At 40.0% G+C, this 20,504-nt stretch overlaps 1 long non-coding RNA gene across 7 annotated transcripts in view; it reads right to left on the bottom strand.

The window, feature by feature from the left end:
- LOC147149682 (uncharacterized) overlaps positions 1-20,504 on the bottom strand; it is a 268,040-nt gene that overhangs the window by 151,886 nt on the left and 95,650 nt on the right. Inside the window, exons 4-5 of one of the 7 annotated variants that reach the window (XR_015086168.1) lie at positions 8,350-8,398; positions 8,148-8,270 (exon numbers count right to left, since the gene is read on the bottom strand). The exons of 5 other annotated variants lie outside the window; for them this stretch is intronic. This is a non-coding gene — a long non-coding RNA (uncharacterized LOC147149682). Of the gene's footprint in view, positions 1-8,147; positions 8,271-8,349; positions 8,399-20,504 lie in introns of those variants that run through there. One more of the 7 variants, XR_015086170.1, reaches the window with a different exon arrangement.

Below are 20,504 nucleotides of genomic sequence, written 5' to 3'. Positions count from 1 at the left end.
AGGTATGTGGAATCAGAAATACTCAATTAACACGAGTCCAAAAAGCAAGACACAACATACCAAATCAAAACTGGCAATGGATGCACCGCAACAGGCAACAAGACGTGACAAGGGCAATGAACGGAGAAGGGCTGAAAGGAAGCAGGGAACTAAATCCAAACAAACTGATCAGACAACGAAGAACACCTGGACGAGACATGAATGGCTGAGGGAAATGACTGGACACAATAACCAAACGGGACAAGCACGGAAAAAAGGCACTCAATGAACACATGACAAAACTAAAAATCTACGATAATCAAAATCAAATCAACAAAAACACAGATCATGCCACCTTGGGTAGTTAAATGCCATAGGAATTAAATAGTTGCCTTTGTCTGAGCAAACTGATGACAACTGATACACGTTTTTCTTTCACGTCCTATTTTGTTAGGATAAAGCTATCTTACAAGATAAATCGTTTCACATCTTCTGGGGAGCCCAGTTGGAGAACCACAGTTTTAAACAACAGATTGACAACCATCGTAAGCGTTTTGTAATACTTACTATGATACTTATCATTTTATTGTATCACAAGCCCCACTTTATTAAAGATAAGTCCTCTTTTAACAAACGTAATCTTCCAGGGGTAACTCTGGTCATATTCACAGGATTTAGCAGATGCATGTTTTTGTTGTGTAGTGCATTTTCCCTCCTTTATTATCTGTTGCGAAATCCTGAGATTTGGCTCGAGATAAAGTGTGTTTGTGGGGTGGGGGTGGGGGGGGGGGTGTTGTTGGAGGGGAGAAGACATAAGTATAACAAATTGTCAAAGCAGCTGAGGGTGAGAGCAAAGATGAGCAAATGTGTGCGAGGGCGGAAGCAGCGGCCGTTAAAAGTGCGTCGTGTCACGTTGATGGAAAACGTGCGGCGGCAAAGAGGATTCATCCACGGCGGCAAGGACAAAGGAGGCCATTTGCATAATGTGACGTTTACAAAAAGCCTGAGTAATATTTTTTATTTTTTTGCGCGGGACTTTCTCTAACCTGAGAGGGAGAGAAAAACAACAATAACATAATAATAATAATAATAATAATAATAATAATAATTGTCAAGTGGAAGTTGGTCCAAGTTGGTAGACGGGAACAGATTGGTAGCCGATTACCGTATTTTCCGAACTATAAACCTCACCTTTATATAAGCCGCACCCACTCTATTTAAAAAAAAACGATGACATGGAAAAATATATATATAAGCCACAGCTATCTACGTTGAAAAATGTGATATTTACTGCATTTAGAGAACGATTACTATTTACTGGCCGGACAAAAAGGCGAATAGACCGACGGCGGAAAGGTACCCAGGTTGCAGACGTAAGGCGTTAAACGAACCAGTTTTTTTTAGTAAAGTGCCGAGCTCTGGAAAAAACATTCCCGATGGCTAATATATATATATATATATACAGTATATATATTCACCATTTTTGAATCTCTGACTGTTAATCTAATGCCACTCTGTTTGGCTCATGAATTTGTAAATCTAAACAAATGACACACGATTCATAGATTGCTAAAGCCTCACGAAATTTGCTCATGTACCGGAGCAAATTTTCTTACAATATGACAACGATATGTACAATCGTTGTATTGTGATTGGTATTTCAATATTCTAAGCGACGACATGATGCCGCTAGAGACTGTGCAGGTCCAGCCAAGTCTTTTATTGGCCATCAGTCAGCATCAAAAACGAGCTGTGTTAGACATACACTAAAGTGGAGTATGTTGAGCATTTTTGCATTTTTTTTTACTGCGAGTTAAACAACGTTCTGCAATTTGAGCCCTCCCTCTTTGATTTATTCCATCGACCGCGTTAAAAGAATCACAAATCATGCCGGAGTGAAATTTATAAACCCCTGCCTTTACTCGCCTTCATTATAAATCCGTCGACTAAAGCAGTGTCACGTGAGCACCCCACCCTTACCCGCCGCATTCTAAAAACAATTTTTAAACACCTATCCTCAATGGGATTGTTGACAAATGGCCCGTGTCGTGCTTGGGTAGCGTCGGCGGCTGGCGCGAGGGTGGGGTTTAAAGGTGAGGCGTCCGAGTGGGGTGCCTGATGGAATTACACAGTGAATTGATTGATCTCCCGGCATGCGCCTTTGCAATGCAGCTAAAACTGATGCGTCTAGATTAGCGTCAGAGGGGGCGGCCGAAGGACAATGAAGGTGCTCGCCTGGAGACGTGACCTTCTCGCAGACACACACACACACATATGGACGCGCTGATGGCGGGAAACCAAGAGCTTGGGGAAATGCCGTCATGCCGGACAACAGGCCAAGAAAAAAAAAAAAAAAAAGAAAAAGGATAATATGAGGCCGGGATGCAGTTGCAGATGTTTCAATTCGTATTCATTAGCATGGCTTTCCATTACTGACTGGAAATGAAGCCAGTGCGTCCGCGAGCACGCGCACGCGCACACACACACACACACACTTGCATAAACGCAATATAAGTCGCGACACATTCAGTGTGCAATTTGTTTTCGGTTCCAGAATGGACACGCGCCAGCCAGCAAGCGGCAAAGGTTTAGCGAGTAAACATCATCTAGTGAAATAAGAGAAGCAGGGTTAACCAAAAATATACTATGTAAACATGTGTTTTTACATCATATATATATATATATATATATAAAAAAAATAAAATAAATAAACATCACCTTAAGCATGACATTAAACAGGGCTCCTACATCTTAGGGTAAGTTAAATTCAAGCTGATACTATTGATAATGAATGCCAGTTTAATTTCTCTGAGCAAAAAAAAAAAAAAAAAAAAACATTTTGACAAATTGACTTTTGTAGATAGTCCCTCAAAGTTTCACAAGATTTGCAGAAGAGTCAAGAGATTTACTGAATTCACAAGACCCGCTGATCACTAAAGTCTGAAGGGTTTTGCTAAAGTCGCACCAGATTCACAGAAGTCTCACGACAAGTTTTTGCTGAAGTTCCAAGATATGTGCCGCGAGAGTTGCTAGTCACAAGTTTTGCTGGAGTTTCATGCAATTAATTGATTGCAGACGTTTCCTGATATTCCCTGAAGTGTTTATAAAGTATCACCTGATCCATCTTGACTTTTTCTGACATTCAATTTTCATAACGGCGCATTCAATTTCACACTTGATGAGTGGATAGGCACCCAAGTATTTGTATACAAGCATTTAAAAAGCAACTGTTTTTGCTTAATACGTTACCTTTCCATCCCTATCCCGATACTTTTACTCCACTTGCGTGCGCAAGTTTTAACAGCAACATATTAACTAATCACCGAAAGGACTTAAAGCATTGCCGAACACGACGTGATGAACGGTCAAATACAACAACAGCGCTGCTAATTAGTCCGACTGCAATTGCGGCTTTAAATCAACCGCTGTCGACTCGTCTACAAACTAATTGGCTGTCCGAGTCGTGTAAAAGCAGCGGGAGATTACCAGCGAGGCAGAGGGGCGCAGGAGCTTCTCCGCCCGGATTGCCGCAAAGCGCCAAATCAGCAGATCGCTAATCGTCGTCGTCTCAGCGGCGCGAGTCAGAAAAATGTGTTAATGAACCCAAGGAGCTGTCAGGGGGTTGGCCTCGGCGCGGATATCTGACGTAGGAGGGAAGTAGATGATGGTGATAATGTGTGAGGAACACCGGGAGACCCACCGCCAGGGAAGACGCTTTTCCCACTTCTTAGCTTTTTAAATGAGCATCCGCTAAACACGACATGTCTACGGCGCTGTTAATGGGAACTTATCGGAGCAGGCTGCCACGTGTGATCCTATCATTCCTACTGTCAGCAATTAGATATTTACAGGCAAGAGGCAGTTCGGGTATGTGTGACAGCAGCTGCCCTTTTAGACTGAAGGCCTTGTTAGTTCCTGGATTCGTCATGTTTGCTCTCAACCTCTCCACTTCCTGCAGGAACAAAAAAAAAAAAAAAAAAAAAAAAAAAAAAAAAACACCCCTCCACAAAAAATAGGGTTGGTGATTTGGGGAGAAAATTTCAGCTCCTATTCACTTAACAACTGTATATTGTGTGTGAAGTTATGGTAGCTGGTTAGAAAATTTGCTTCACAGTTCAGAGGTTTGTGGTTAACCGAAGACTCGAAATCAGGGGTGCTCAAGTCAGGTCCTCACGAGTCCCCATCCAGCCTGTTTTCCCTCCGTCCCTACCTGAACACACTTGATACAGATTATGACAATCGTTATCAGGCTTGTGCTAAGCTTGGTGATGAGTGGATCATTTGAATCTGGTGTGTTGCAGCCAGGGAGAGATGGCTGGAAAACAGGCTGGATAGGGGACTCTTGAGGACCGGAACTTCAGCGCCCTTGCTCTAAATTGTCCACAGCTGTGATTGTGAGTGTGAATGGTTGATTGTCAATTTGTGCCCTGTGATTTGCTGGCGGGCCAGTTCGGGGTGTACACTGCTCGCGCATAATCAGCTGAGAGGGGTCCCAGCACACCCACAACGCTAGTGAAGATGGAAAAAAATGGATTGATGTTTATTCTGAATCTTGAGCAGACTAATGAATATGCCTAAAAATAAATTCAATCCTGAAAAAGACACAGGAAGTCAGCCATTTTACTTTGAAGCCCGCTTGATTTCAGTGTTACTGAGTTTTTTTTTTCTTTTAATTCATCTTTTGAAGATAGTCTCATTTAGCAACATGATATTTAGTTGAGTTGTCTATCATGAGTAGACTCATGCAAAAGTCTAAAAAAAAAAAAACAACAACAAAAAAAAACATGGTCCAAAACACTTTTTGAGTCATTTCAGCCATTTCCAGGTTGTCTTTCAAAGCTGAACTTGAAATTGCTACCATATTTGAACCACCAGAGCAGGGCATTCCGCCAATGTGATGGACCGGTCCACCAATCCTCCTATGACGGACGCCCATTTTGGAGGCGATAAACGATAGACGGGAAACTTAGTCATACTTAGTCAAAAAATAGTCATACTAAGACGGAAGCTCATTTTTTTGCCATCTAAGTAATCGTCTATTTTCGCGGACACATTTCGTCCGGCCGCGGTGAAGCTTCCTAGAGTATTTCGTTTAAAATATCGCCGGGGGCGGGCGGGGTCTTAGTGGTAGTTTGTCAAAGTTGGTTGTCGGAAACGCTAACGGAAGCCCGTTTAAAATGATAGTCGGACCGGACTATAGGCGATTACTATTTGGTCCGGCCGGACAAATTGGCGGATAGACGGACGGCGGAAGGGTACCCCCGGTTGTAAAATGCCCAGCTCTGTGAACCACCTGTAAAACATAGATGGGCGACACTGAATTGCGAAAAATTTTATTTTTCGGCATTTCATATTAGCGGAGCACGGTTCCGAAGATTGATGAATATGCATTTTTTAAACTTTGGCACTACGATTGGGACCTTGTTTAAACAACTTTAACACATTTTGAATTACTTGTTCTAATTGTCCGCTTTAAATTAAACTAAATGTTTATAGTCTGTGAACACTAACAAACTTTGCGTACGTTCGTACGTATATTTTTGGTTTGTTTGTTGGTTTGGTTTGGTTTCCACACATTAAGTTCGTTTCTCTTGGTGGCGTGCAGAGAAAAAAAAAAAGACTGCAGCATTTAAACGCTTAAGTTTATCGAGTTTTCAGCTTTTTAAATTGACAGCGGAAAGTTGTGATAAAAAAGATGAAGCGAAAGCAGACGAGGAGGCGAAATGAAACCGCATAATCGGAGAGGATTTCACTTTGAGGAGTCGGAGAGTCCTTCCACCGAAATGCTCACGGTCTTAAAAATACATTTAGCACACTAATAATCTTGTAACGGGATTGACAAAAAATGGCTATAATTGCACGGCAGAGGGAGTAACAACGAGCTTTATTTCCAGCAGCTCTCTCTCTCTGGAGACGAGGTGCCGCTTGACACCCGTCCAAAAGTCATTCTAATTGGAAAGGCGGGAGAAAGTTTGTCAGAAAAGAAGCATGCCGGCAAGGGACGTCCCCGCACTCAATGTGTCAATCGTTTTTCCGTTTTTTTTGTTGTTTTTACCCCTGCGTCAAGCCAAGCCACGCAAATTTGTCTTTGTTTTGAAAGCTTTTATTTGGACATGAATTAAACATGCGGGCCGTGCAGGCGGGCTCCCTGACAGCGAGGAAGCGCTCGGTGACAAGTTGCACCTTAATTGCCTTGATGGTGTCCTCGCCGAGCTGTCGTTGTTTGTGCGCATGCACAGACGCGCTGACACTTTGTGGATTCACACACACTAGGGACGTAGCGGTATGGCAAAATCATCGTTTGGTAGCTACGTTGGTTTTCAGATCACGGCTTGGTTCAGTAAATGAACAAACGCGTACAATAATTTAGCAAGTAGCAAACTAACCCATAAAAGACTCACAAAGAAGACAGTATTTCCAAAGTTCCTTATATCTTGCAGTTTTTCCTCAGTTGCTTTGGTACTGATCAGAATTGAATTCCTCAAAACTTCAAGTTCAATTTTCACATTATTGTGTCACTTGCGCACATCAACTAATCCGTTTCTCTTTTTTTTTAACAATTCGCAAATGCTTTTGCACATCCATGCAAATGATTCTGTTCCAAGTCTCTGTTGTCAAGCATTTATATACATTTCCATAAGACTTTTTTCCCCGAGGCAAATCTTGACTTTTTCTAAAGGGAAACGTGTGAAGCTTTACATCAACCATTGATCAGACAGTTTTCTGAAATAAATCAGCAAGTGAAGATAAATGTGATGTGGATGACAATTTGTGGCCCAAAGGAAGTAGGACAACTGCACTATAATTCCAACGCAGTTGCATGAACGTGTTTACTGTTTTTATATCAATAATTGTTTTAACTTTCTTCGTTTTTTATGTGTCGGCTTTTTACTTTATGTACAGCACTTTGTATGCAGCTATGGTTGTTTATTTTTAAGTGCTCTATAAATAAAGTTGAGGTGAGTTTAGAGTTCACTCTTATTGACAACATGACAAAGCAATTTGTCTTATCCGTAAACAATGACACAAAGACTCGTCATTCTGATGGCGGTGACATGTTCAGTGAAACGAATATTTACCTTTAAGTGATGGAGCAAAATATTAGGAGAAAATAAAATGGGAACCATGATGTTTTCAGCAATGCAATTACTGATTTGCAAATTTATATTCTGACGTGAAATGTACCAAGGTGACTCAGGAAAACTATCCTGACCAAAATTAGATCAGAGCTTTGAAAGAAAAATAGTCATACCGGTCAGACCATTTGGAACTCAACGGAAAATAGGACGGTGAAGTACACCTCTGAGGGTGCAGCATGCAAGATGAGACTTTAGTAAGCATATCTCACAGCAGTCAGTTGAGAAAGCATCAAAAAATGATGAAATTCTTTGCAATTTAGCATCACCCATCTATCTAGTTGGTGTACGTTTCAAAATTGGGAGCAATTGGACAAAAAAACTTCATTTCATTTTTGAAAGAGCTTTGGTAACAGCCAACACTGCCTCAATCCACAATGTCAGACATCCTGTGGCTTTTTTTTTTTTTTTTTTGGTGGGTCTGCTCATGATAGACACGCCGACTAAATAACATGCAGCCAAGCAAAAATTGGGGGATGACATTTCAAATACTTCCAGGTGGCGCAAAGTTATTGGTTTGTTGTGTTTTATGACCAACCAAGTGATCAACCGTTGCTGCTATGATGCTGCAAACAAACGTGTTTCGCAATTTAGTGTCACCCGTCTGTCTAGTAATTGTGGTTCCAATTCGGTAGGCATCAACCAAATCTCTAGGACAAGTTCACCTTTAATGGACCCCTGTATATAGCTGAAACGACTCCAAAATGCGCACTTGAAAACAAAATGGCCGACTTCCTGCGTCTTTTTAAGTATGGGTTTTAAAATAACACTTAAGACTATTTCATCTTCCTACTCCATGGTAGGCATACCAAAACTGAAAGAAGATTTTGTTCAATGTACTCAATTTTATTTTGTCAAGTGGTTGCACAAACTAAAATTGGAAAGGATCGACATACATTTTTTTAAGCAGGCTATACAACTACTTCAATACATTTTCATCCAGACACATTTTCTAAGTAGACGAGTATACAGCTACTTAAAATATGGATCCAGATGATTTTATTAAAAACAATTCGACACTCCATTTTTTTTTTTTTTTTTTCAGTGTAGCTGAAACTGTCTTCAAGGGCTGAATCATCAAAAACCTCCAGAGGGCACTACTGACTGCTACTGCTAACATTTTGCCAGGATGAAAACAAGATTTTTCCAGGTATTCTGCACATAAAAGCCGCTTGAAGGCGTGCTGGTGTGATAAGATCTCATCTTAATGAAAGCATCATTAGCATGAGCTCACCTGTGTAACGTGCGGCTCTTGTGTGTGAGTGTGCGTTTCCCGGCAAAGCCTGCGGGAGAAGCCAAAGAAAGGAAACTTTAATGTGCTTGATGGAGCTGCTGTGTTTCGGATGTTGATTCAAGCGCTGCCAGATGACCTCCTCTTCTGTGGCGGGCGACGGGCTGCATCGGCGCTGCAGCTGCTGCTTTCATGCACTCGCCTCCGCTGAGACCACTTTGAACGCAGCATTAACACGCAAGGCTCATCCGGTATTTAAATGCCACATTAAAATCAGTACATCAGTTCTAATTTCCTGAAATGCTTCATTTTATTCGTTTTGCATTTTTTACGGCGAGTGATCAAAATTTCATGCCGCGCTCCGCCCACATGCTAGGGTAAAAACGACATTTGTTTGCAATCTATCATTAACTGACAGTCTAGTACACATTTTTTCTTCAATGTTGTCGTCATCGCAAAATCTCTAGGGTGAGTTTGCGTTGGAAGGACATTTTGAAATAGCCCAAATCACCCTTAACTCATTCACTGCCATTGACAAATTTAATTTACATTACAGCCATTCAATTCCAGGAACTTATATATATATATTTTTCAAATGTTAGGGTAAAAGAGGGTCTGAAAATGTCTGGCAGTGAATGAGTTAAAGGGCAACTTTAAACCAAGTGAGTCTGTTTTGGGCCCTGGCTTCTTGAGACGGGTCACGATTGACATGCCTACCGAAGATGATGTTGCTGCCTTAAAACGGAAATCAACCCAAACATATTTTTTTCAAGAATATATTCCCAGCAGGCCCACTAGTTGAAACATGGCATTCTGATTAATATTGTGTTTGTGGAGTATGACTTAAGCAGCAAAATCCACCCGTTTTTAGCTATCTCAGGGGGCGGCCATATTGTGACTGCTGTCAACTGAAAATGACATCACAACTGCTCAGGGCTCAGGTAACAATCAATCACGGCTCAGCATCAGAAAACAGGTCGGCCGTGTTTGGTCGTTACGTGATGTCATTTTCAGTCGACGTAAATGGCCGACCCGGAGATGGCTAAAAACGAGTGGATTTTGCTGCTTAAGTCATATTCCACAAACACAATATTAATCAGAATGCCTTGCTTCAACTAGTGGGCTTGCATAAAACATATTCTTGAAAAAAATATGTCTGAGTTGACTTCCCTTTAAACCAGCTTTAGGGGCTGAATTTTCAAGATGCTTGGTCAAAAGGTTTTTAGAAAAGTGTGTTTTATGTTAAGTCACCAAACTTTGTCACCATGCTGAGCCAACACGTATCAACAAAAACGAATAGGTTTCACATCACCCACCTGGTTAGCATACGTGTTTCCAATTTAGCAGAAAGTGGGCAAATTCTCTAAAACAAGTCAATCGCCGAATAATCGATTGAAATAGCTAGAATGATTCCAATATCACCACACTAAACATCATCAAATAATCATCCATTTGAGTTTTTGATTCACTCATCTCGGGCTACCTTGTACCCTTCAAAATCAACAGATTCTTGCCCCAACGACTTTTACAAGCGGGTGACCTCATGCTGCTTCAATCATCTTATCTAATTAGAAATCCCCTTCATTCTTTGGAGGAGCTAATAAACAAGCATGGCTGGTAAAGGATATGACACGGGGAATATCATAATGGGTGCGTCACAGCAATAACTACAATCATCGGTGTTGATTGTTGTCGTGTTGCTGACCACATGTCCTTGAAAGTAACTCAATCACTGCGCTCTCATTGGTTTAAATATTCTTCAATCAATTAAAGATTCGTTTGGAGCAATGTCATTAAGTCCACAAGAGAGAGAGAGAGAGAGAAAAGGACGGCTGTTGAGGACTTGAGTTTGTTTATCAACCTTTGTCGTTTTCCAGTTTTTGCGTCGGGTCAGCGCCGCCCACTTTCAGGGAAAATATGTTGGACGATTTATCTCTACACCACAACCGCAAACATAATTTTAAAATATATCAAATCAATACAATGTTTTTCATGATTATTAAAAAATGCTATTAGCTTTTTTTTTTTCTTTTTTCACATCTCAGTGTTTGAATGATCACAATCATAACAAGTCTATTTTATACTAATGAATAATATATAAACATACAATAAATACATTAAACACGATTAAAATGTTTACTGGGTTACATGGAATACAAAAACAGTATACAGTTATAAAAACTTTTTTTTCGGGAGTGTTTTATTTTCTTGATGCAATTAACTGCATTTCATAACATCACAGGGTAATTACATATTTTTATTGTGTGGTAACAATGAACCAGTTTAATTAAAAGTTTATTTGATAAGTCCTGCTCATCTGCCAATCCAGCTGGCGTACACCCACTTTATTTGTTTTGGTTTCTTAATGGACATGTGTAGCCATTATTAGTTGATACACTTGTAGGCACACCTGCTGTTGTTATTGTTGGACATTTAGCTGTTCTTGGTGTTAGGTGGCATATTGTAGTCATTCTTGCTATTTTTGGACACTTTGTTGTTCTTGGCCACTTACAGTTATTATCATTATTATTATTTGTTTTACAGATGAAGCTGTTCAGCAAAATTCAGTTTAAGAGACTGCAGGGGCGAGGTAATGGGATAAATTAGTCGCCAAGCAGGGAAGATCAAAGGTCAAATGTTGGTTACGTAACATGTCCCAAGAAGTTCACAAGATACAGTACACAAAGAGCTTCTTCCCATCTTGGACTCCAAGGTGCTATCGTCCCTATCCAACTATATGGACCAGTATTCCCAAGATCCAAATATCAAGCGCTAAATTGCATGGCAGCAGGTGAAAAAGTGGAGGAAATAAACAGAACAACACTAAATCAGTCAAAATAGTACTAGCATATAATTTGTGTGATTGTTCTTTCCACAATTTATTCATCATAACAGCCACTTTCAAAATAGCAATGAACAGAACTATATGTGATATGTAATCCAGTCCAAAAAAATCTTATTCACAATATAGCCACCTTGCACAATAGAAAAAAAAACCCCTAAGATACTAAAAAGAATTAAAAAAAAAAAAAAAAAAAACTGAGTATAAAAAAAACCTTAGTAATAGAATCCATTAAGAGTCACTTAATGACCAATAACTATTACGCAAATGTGATTTGGAATCAAAATGTTGTTCATCGGCACATGCCAATATGAACAGATTAGACAACTGCACTTTGTGCATATATTTATTCCTCCAACAGCAGTATTCACACTGCTAGTGTATTTGCATACATATTTACACCTGCCTCCACTTGGAACATCCAAGCATCGGAATACTGAATAAGGGAATAAAAAGATGCATACAATCACCAGAATTTCTGAGGAGGTTATCCCCCCCCCCCCCCCCCCACCCCACCTCGTACCCCTCTTGGCCTCCCTTAGCCTGCCAACAACAAAACCTCCAGATTGCACTTGCCATAGTGCGACCGATGCAGGGATTGCACATTTTCATACATGCGGGTTCAAATGATAGATGAGGCAATCTAGAAAAGTTGTGCCGGCAGATACATCAGCAGACAGAGGAGACATAAAATACAAAAAACAACAACCTGGTTCCCCCAGGACTGGGCACACACATACATATTCACGTGGTACGAGTGTAGCGTGCCAATTGCTGTTTTTTCACCCCCATACACAACGATCTGGTATTTAACTTCCTTTGCATGCATTAATTTTGTTACCATCTTAAATTACCCGATTTTTCTTTGTGTCTTTTTATTATCGTGTGTTTTTCCACAGGTAGACAATTCTCCGATTTTTACATTGATTAATTTGTTTGGTTAGGAATCAGAAGTCAATGACTGCACCACTCTCTGTATCTGGCTGTATTCGGACTGGGCGGGGCATACTCCGGAAGTGGGCGTGATTTAACCAGTAATGGATGAGGCTGAAATGGGGACATCATTTTAAATCTGAAATTGACATGGATTGGTCAGATGTTGCTCATGCTCGTACTTGGCAACGGATGCTCGCCTAAAACGTGTATTCGGCTAAAATCCTTTGCCATGGGTATTTTTCTTTTCACAATTTCTCTTTTTTTCATTGCCATGTACTGTATCTGGTTTTAATGTCAGTTAACTTAATATTTAGTTCCAAATTATTTGCATGCAATTGATGGTATGTATACACTTGTACGGCAGTTGGACCGAGAGGTTTGTTTTGACACGAACATTTTGCAACATGTCAGGACTTACCAGTCCATCATCAACTTTGGGAGCAATTTAATTCCTCAACACCAGAGAGGAATGTGAATAATTTATGGCCCAGCGAGACTGACATTTAATGAAGCCATTGGTGATGGTGACCTAACAAATTCATCAATGTCTAATTTATTAAACACACCGGAGGGTCGGACATCCACTGCGGCCATTCGTCTTACAGAGAGTGTCATGTGGCCACTGGAAAGAAAAAAAAAAAAGTGGTGAACCACTGATTTCTCTTGTCAAGTGACAAAACAAACCGCTTGCTGTCAACATGTGGAGTATGTAATCGTGACACGTCCCAAGAGCAAAACTATTGGAATCTATACACTTCAAATTGAATTATTTTTTCAATTACGTGTTTGTCACGTGTCCCAATACTTTTGTTCACATGGAAAATAGGTTGTTTCAAACAAACAAAATAGTTCAAAGATGTAACCTCTTATAGCTGCCAGACACCCTTGACCTCCTTTATCTGAGGAGGGTGGAGGGTAATTAAAAGACTGGTCAAAAATAAGTTCTGGTTAGAACAAAGCAATCTGATCTCCAGAGATGGGCACTATTTTGCCGCTCCGTCCTCCGTCCGTGACCTGAGCACCCTTCCGTCATCGTCCCTCCATCCTTATTCATAAAAATAATTCCGACACCATCCATCCTCGTCGTTTTAAAGCGCTTACGTCCTTATATTTCGTCAGCCCTACACCGACCCCCCCCCCCCCCCAAAAAAAAAGCGTCCGTGCATGACTCTGTGAGAGATGCTAAGGGCAGAGGTTTCATAATTCATAAACATTATTTAAAGATCATTAGCTAGGTAATTTCCTATTGATATCCATTTATTGGTTGGGAATATCATGAGTGGATTGAATTGTTTACAACTGTTTAAGTCCCACCCAAGATTGCATTTAGCTGCCAACAAACAATACACCGTGCGTCACCAGAGCCCACCAGGGGACATCACGAGAATGTCTAAGATTGCATTAGAACGCAATACTATAGGACCCGTGCACCGCGTCATCACGACGTGATCATCCGCCATGTTGGAAGTTACGGCGAATGAGCGTACGATAAAAGCTGTGTATCAAAAACATGTTAAAATGCAAGAAATCGGCTGTGAAGCCAAACACAGATATCGTCCAAAAATAGACATTATAGATGGATTGGATCCCACTGGAGGGCAGACTACGCCTGAGAGTACAATGTTACTGCTAGGAACGGACATGAAAGAGAAAAAAAAAAAAAAAGGACTCAACAGTGTTGTGCAGGTAGTTAATAAAGGCAGGTATCGTAGAATAAAACAGTGGTCTTTCTTTTTAAAAGACCCAACACAACACGTCGGTCTGTACTTGACACGGTGAGGGATGATTACAGAGACGGACGAAGACCCACTTCCATCCTTGCTTGGTCCGTCCTTTTTAATAAAAAAAATAATTAAATTTCTCCGCCCCCAAAATGTTCCCTGGGACGGAATGCCCATCGCTGCTGATCTCTAATCTTGACAATGGCAATTTTGTACCACATATAGGGTGGTGAGAAAACGGTCTTCTTGGTGAATCCACAAAACATACATATATGTTGATGTTACCTAAACTAAAGCTTGAGTGAAACAAAAACAGTAAAGTCAACAAAGGGAATTTTATAAGCAGGCCATGGTCCAGGGGGATCTGCGGTCACATCGGCATGCGTCACGACTATTTGTCGCGCCTTATTGCCTCCACTTTACTTCCACCGGGGAGGACGTCATTACGGCGCATCCGCCAGTCTCAAGCAGCAGGCTCAGCGGACCGCGAAAAAACTGACTAATTACAAGAGAAACTGCGGCAGCTCGTCACGGCACTGAGTAATACTCGGGGCCCAAAAGACCACAGGCAGCCACTCGATTGCCATTTATTGTGGACAAAACAAAGGAATGCAGAACCTTGCAGAATGGAAAATGTGATGCAAACTTTGATCATGACCTGTTTTAGATATAGTCCATTTTCACAAACAGTTCCAAGCACCGTGCATTCTAACTATTGAAGTGCCTACTGGGCTGGCCATTGCTCGACCCACTAGCGATGATAACCTTAACCCAACCAAACTCTTAACGTTAACTAAACTCTTAAACCTCATCATAACACCCCTAATACTAATCCTAATTCTTACCCTTTGACCTAACCTTAATCCTGACCACCTCACAGAAAAAAATGTCTACCAGTCGATCGCAGTTGACTGGATTGCTCCCTAGTCGATCGTGAGGAGTGAAAGAAAAGGTTTGGTGGTGTGTGCGTGTGCATGCATGCTATATATATATATATATATATATATATATATATATATATATATATATATATATATATATTTTTTTTTTTTTATTTTTTTACCGTAGTAATCAAATGCTTTTGTAATTGAGGTTACAAAAGGAAGCATTTTTAAAAACGTTTCCTTTCTTCACAATTTTATTGTATTTCAGTGGCTTGTCAGCGCTGTGACAACTTGAAAGCGAGAGAACAAAATCTTAAATAAAAAAATTAAAAAATGAAATTGAACTTGATAGTAATTATAGTTATAACATTACATGCTTATGTGTTGCAGCAATTAATTGATTTTTCTGTGCCAGTACCATCATGGAACGCTATGGCAATTTTATGCACCACTACGTTCAGAGACATCAACACGCATACTGAGAAATGATGTAAATTGTATGATTATGACATATGGTATCATGTTTTTTTTTTTTTTTTTTTGGGGTGGTGGGGTGGGTGTTACTTGGACTCTTTTTGTCACGGTGGCAGGAAAATAAAAAGGATAATTACATTGTTTGAATAATTCCAAACATGATGAGAGCAAAATCATCTCACCAGAATGCAACGCTAACTAACAATGAGCACATGAAGTAAACTGAGTCTCTTTATAAAGTGCAGAAAATGGCAGCAGAATTCTCCTATTTGACATTGATGTTATCAGGACATGCACTTTTCCTTTATGTTGCTTTCAAATGTGGCTCCTTTTTCATGTATTTTTTTATTATCTCAGCTATGAAATCTGACTTTGTGTCCCTGGCCTGGTTTCACACTTTAAAGAGCAAAAAGTGCAATAATGAAAAAAAATAAAAATGTATTGATTATTAGAATGTCATTCAGTGAAACTGTAGAACTCCACAAATGTATGTTAGCATGTGCCGAACAGTGACATTATATGACATTATAGATACTTCTCACCTTGTTAGTGTATTTTTAATCCATATTTTACAGACGTGCAGATTGTCTTTATTATTTTAACGTGTACGCATTAAAAAAACCAAAACAAAGCCTTTAATATGAGGTATGACTAGATATAATTTGTTTTAAAGGTCAGGGTGCAAACATTTTTCAGAGTCTGTTAAAATTCAAATTCTCATTGGTAATACGTTTTATAATACATACAAGTCACTTCCTGCATGTCGTCAACCACAGATCGATTAGAAAATAGGTTTTACTTACTCATTCCGAGCGTTTCCGAACCTCATGGAAGCTAGAGGAATCGTGGCTCTAGCCACCGGAAGTGACGTAGATATAGCTAAACCGCTCGCTGCACCATTTTTTTAGAAAGTAATCATGCAAAAGATGGTGATTTTCATCTATGACTGACTCTCAACGCATGTCAAGTTGTCTCCGTCGAGTAACGCTAATATTAAATGCACAAGCTAGCAAATGAGTAAAATAAACAGACATATTTGGAAAGTTTCTCCCCCCCCAAGGACGGGGAATAGTTACAGGGCCGCGAAGGGTATGGACTTGTATGAACCGGTCCGTTGCAGAAAAAAAATTGGCGACCACTGTGCTAGGCCCTCACTACTGCTTAATATGAGCTCTAATTTGGTGGAATTTGTTTTCATTGATTTTTGACCTTGCATTGAGCGAACCATCATTCTTTAACCTTCACCTTGCTATACAAGCATTTTTTTTTTTTTACCCAAATAAAAAAAAAAAACATCATTTCCATTTAGGAATTTATTTAGGCATTCACCTGAAGAAAGTACAGTCTTCCCTCACTTTTCCTGGGTGATATGTTCCACAAAATTAACAGTTAAAGAGCGATTGAGCACACTCCGGTTACAATTTCTGAACACAGCTGTTTACTATCCGGCTTAAAAAGCTCACCTCTAACTAACTGAGCAGCACATTTGAATAACGTTATGAGTTTCCAAAGAAAATGTTGCTCTTAAGTGCCGTTTGTGTATTCAGAGTGCACCAAAAACAGAGTGTCAATCTACAGGTGCTCCAAATGATTCAGCGCATGGGGTGGATTAGATGTAAAGCACGGGCTACTGATTGGCTTAGAACATCCCTAATCATAGGAGTTTTGCCAAGTGAAAATAAATAATTGTCAGTTTTGCCAAGTGAAAATAAATAATTGTCAGTTTTGCCGAGTGAAAATGAAAAATGAAGTCATAAAAATACAAGACTATTTAAAATGACATGACAAAGTGTTTTTTGAAGTGATTTTGAAAGTTTTGGGATTGCTCCGATACCAAGCAAATAGAGAGCAAATAGCAATGTATATTTTTGAATGATTAAAGTGGATGTAATCATCGTAAATGACATAATCCCAAATCTTACGACAATATTGTTTGTTAGTGAATGTAAAAAAATCCCACAGGAACTACATGTTACATATTTGGCAAAATATAACTGTTCCAACCCACCACCACATACAATTAATGAAACTGAGTATCTGGGCAAATTAGTAAGAGTGACAAAAAAAAGACAATAAATCTGGTAAAGGACATTACCACTATTCCAAATCTTACAACAATAAAGTTTTTTAGGCACTGTCAAAAATTCCCACATGAACTACATGATGTCACATATTTGTCCAAACATAACCGTTCCAAACCCCCACTTCATACGTTTATCGAAACTTAGCATCTGGCTAAATTAAAAGTGACATTTAAAAAAAAAAAAAAAAAGACTATCATTCTAATTGTGTACTCCAAGTTATTTGAGAGTTTGGTGTGAAAGTTGAACTTTTCTCTTTGGACTGTCAAAACAAAGTTATGATTTGTTTTTTGGCTTTGAAGTCTCATCCCCCACCTTATTAATTTTATTATTAGCCGCGGTGATATGCTGACTCCTCAGGATTTCAAATGGCAATAAACTTGTTTCCTTGAGTTGTCACGTTCTGTTCTATTATTGAAACGCGAATGTCACCACCCGTGTCATTTCTTAACTCCCCGTGATACCAGGTGGTGTCATTAACGTAATATATTAAATCGAGAACCGAGTGCGTGTCTCACAGCTCACTTGGAGCAACGGGTGAAAACAGTGCCCAAGTATGAAACCTTCGTTTCAGAGAGGTCGGGCCGTCAGCGTGGCATATCGCGGCCGGGAATTCCCGCAGAGACGTAGCTCGCTTCCGGAGGGAATGCCAGCCAATCTCCTGCCAGCTCGTCTACCTGGGAACAGCTGCACGCGCCATCTGCCAAATTCATTGTGGTCGCTCACCACCTGCGGGGGCGCTCCGCACCTCCACTCTGACATTTGGAAAATATCTGTGTTGAAACCTCCTTTTGTGTTGTGGTTTGTGATCCAATTTTAAAATGATTACAGCTAGGCAAATATTCATTTTTTAAAAATGGGAGGGCCTCGTTCTTTTCATCTTTTCAATTTGGCCGGACGACGGTTCTATCTGGAGATAAGCCCGGGTTGGGTCACTCGTAATTCAGGGTGGCTACCGCTTGCACAGTCCCGGAGCGAGTAGGCCATTATATTATATATAGGGACTAGAAACAAAAACTATATTGCACCCTTTCGGTACAAAATAGCACATTAAAAAGCCATAAAACAGTCATAAGTCTAATGGCAACAAAGCATGATGGGAAGGCCTCCTCTGATTACTGTTGCTGTGGGGTAGTCGCAAAGTTAGCGTGCACCAGAAGCGGTGCGAATAGGTTTCAAAATAAGAACACTAACAGGAAGTGCAGTGCTAGCTAATATTGCTGCCTTAACAACGTTTGATAAATCTGCTTTGTTAAATGTAAAATTTCTTATCCCACGTTATGTACACTTGCCTATTAGTCCCTTGTTGTCCTTTTGCCTATTTTAACTATTTATGTTCTCATAATTGTACAAAAAAAAACGCTGATTCTGATCTTGTTACATTCACAATTGTAATTTTCATTAGTGGTTCAGAAAACGGATGGATGGATCAGATACAATATGAATATCGTTGGAGGGGCTGTTAAGATATTTTAGATTGATGCACTAATAAGGGTAAAATTGTCTTCATTAAAAAAAAAAATGTGAACTAGATCGGGCCAGTCTGACACAGTCCTGAAACTCCAGGGCTGAAAATGAGTCCCACTCCAGCCCTGCCATTGTATACGGGGTGAAAAAAAAAACATAAAAAGAAGCCTTATTTTTCTTTGTATTTTACATTTTTAAATATATATATTTTTAAATGTACAGTACATGCTATATTACATTTATTGACCATCAAGCAGCAGGTCAAATTGAGCAATGAACGTTTTTTGGTGTGACAAAGAAACAAAGAGAAGCCTTTAATGGCTTCATCAGGGCTCCCCTTGTTGTCCGTTCATGTCATTCCTGTTTGGCTGTGGCAACAACAAAGCACAGTCAGCACATCCTGAGCTCTAAAATGATCTTAATTAGCGTTGGCTCTTAATTGGAGTCCAGATTTTAGGGACATCTTCTCAGTTAATGGAGCTTGACATCGCCTGAGTCAGAGCTTTTTCTTGTGTTGGTCAACAGATGGAGAGTGAACTATTTTTTTTTTTTTTTGTCACTAGTGGGGCTGACTATGTGTATGTACTGATACAACTTTGAACGATCATTGGAGTGTGATGATTTTGGAAATGTGCGGATTCCACCCGACGCCAGTGATATGCATCGTTCCTGAGACGCTGACGTGGTTCTTTGCGTGACCATATGCTAACACATTTTGCGCTAGCAGATTTTTTTTTTTAAACAAATACATGTGAATGGGCAATTTTTAAAAAAACAACACAGCAGCTCCATTTCTTTGTACACGGCGATGTTCCCGTTATTCTGCGACAGTCCATCCGTCAGTCCTACGGGACAATTTAGTCAGAACAAGATGCTTCTCTCAAATGACATTTAGCTTTTGTTGTCCTTCTCTATTATGAATTTCCCCCAGTGAAGGCCCGACTTGTGTCTTTGATTAGATTGCCGTTGGGCTGACGCTGTAGCATTACTTACCTTAATGAGTCACGGCTAATTGTAATGAATTACCCTGGGGTTTGATACATTAGCTCAGCCACAAACAAACACTGTTTGCTGCGACCACCCTCAGGATTGATTAAAAAACACAATTAGGAATGAATAAGTTTTGATTGCATGTGCATGGCAAGTAGCACAAGTCATGACCTCAAAAAGTACTGAACTGGACTCACAACGGGAATACTCAAATAAAAATACGAAGCATTATCGGCGCCTGTTATTGCACAATGTCGTACATTGTTGCCTGGGATATTGTTAATGAATGTGAGTCACCATCCAAATGTCCGCTCGTAGCAAAAAAATGTGCCTCAATTAGTCTCAATTAACGCCTAAAACCGATCCTACTGTAACAACAACAAAGTTGGTCCATGTTGTGTTCAGTAGCACTGTTCTTCGAGACAAAACTGAAGCTAGACTGATGCTAAAACACTTAGGCCTATGTAAGTTTTTTTATCATTTTTCTTATTTTTACGTGAATAGTGTTTCTGCGTTACAGACATCGCGTTAACGTGAAAATTAAAAAAAATAAATAAAAAAAGTATGTGTTTTTCACAGGACTGACAATATGGACACTTTTTCAAACAAACGAGGCAATTCCACACTTTGTTGGTAGGAAGTTTACCTGTTGCAGTGGCATTTTGACATCACAAAATTAGGAAAACGGACCATATTTGTTGCTCTGGAGTGGCCCCGAATCTCGCGGCTTTGCTTCGGCGTGCGCCGTAATGGGAGAGAAATG

The sequence above is a fragment of the Filicampus tigris genome, chromosome 3 (assembly GCF_054856515.1).
Source record: "Filicampus tigris isolate MCC_2025a chromosome 3, RoL_Ftig_1.0, whole genome shotgun sequence".
Classification (NCBI taxonomy): Eukaryota; Metazoa; Chordata; class Actinopteri; order Syngnathiformes; family Syngnathidae; genus Filicampus; species Filicampus tigris.
The sequence above is the reverse complement of the archived record's forward strand: the minus strand, read 5'-3'. Positions and strand labels throughout refer to the sequence as shown.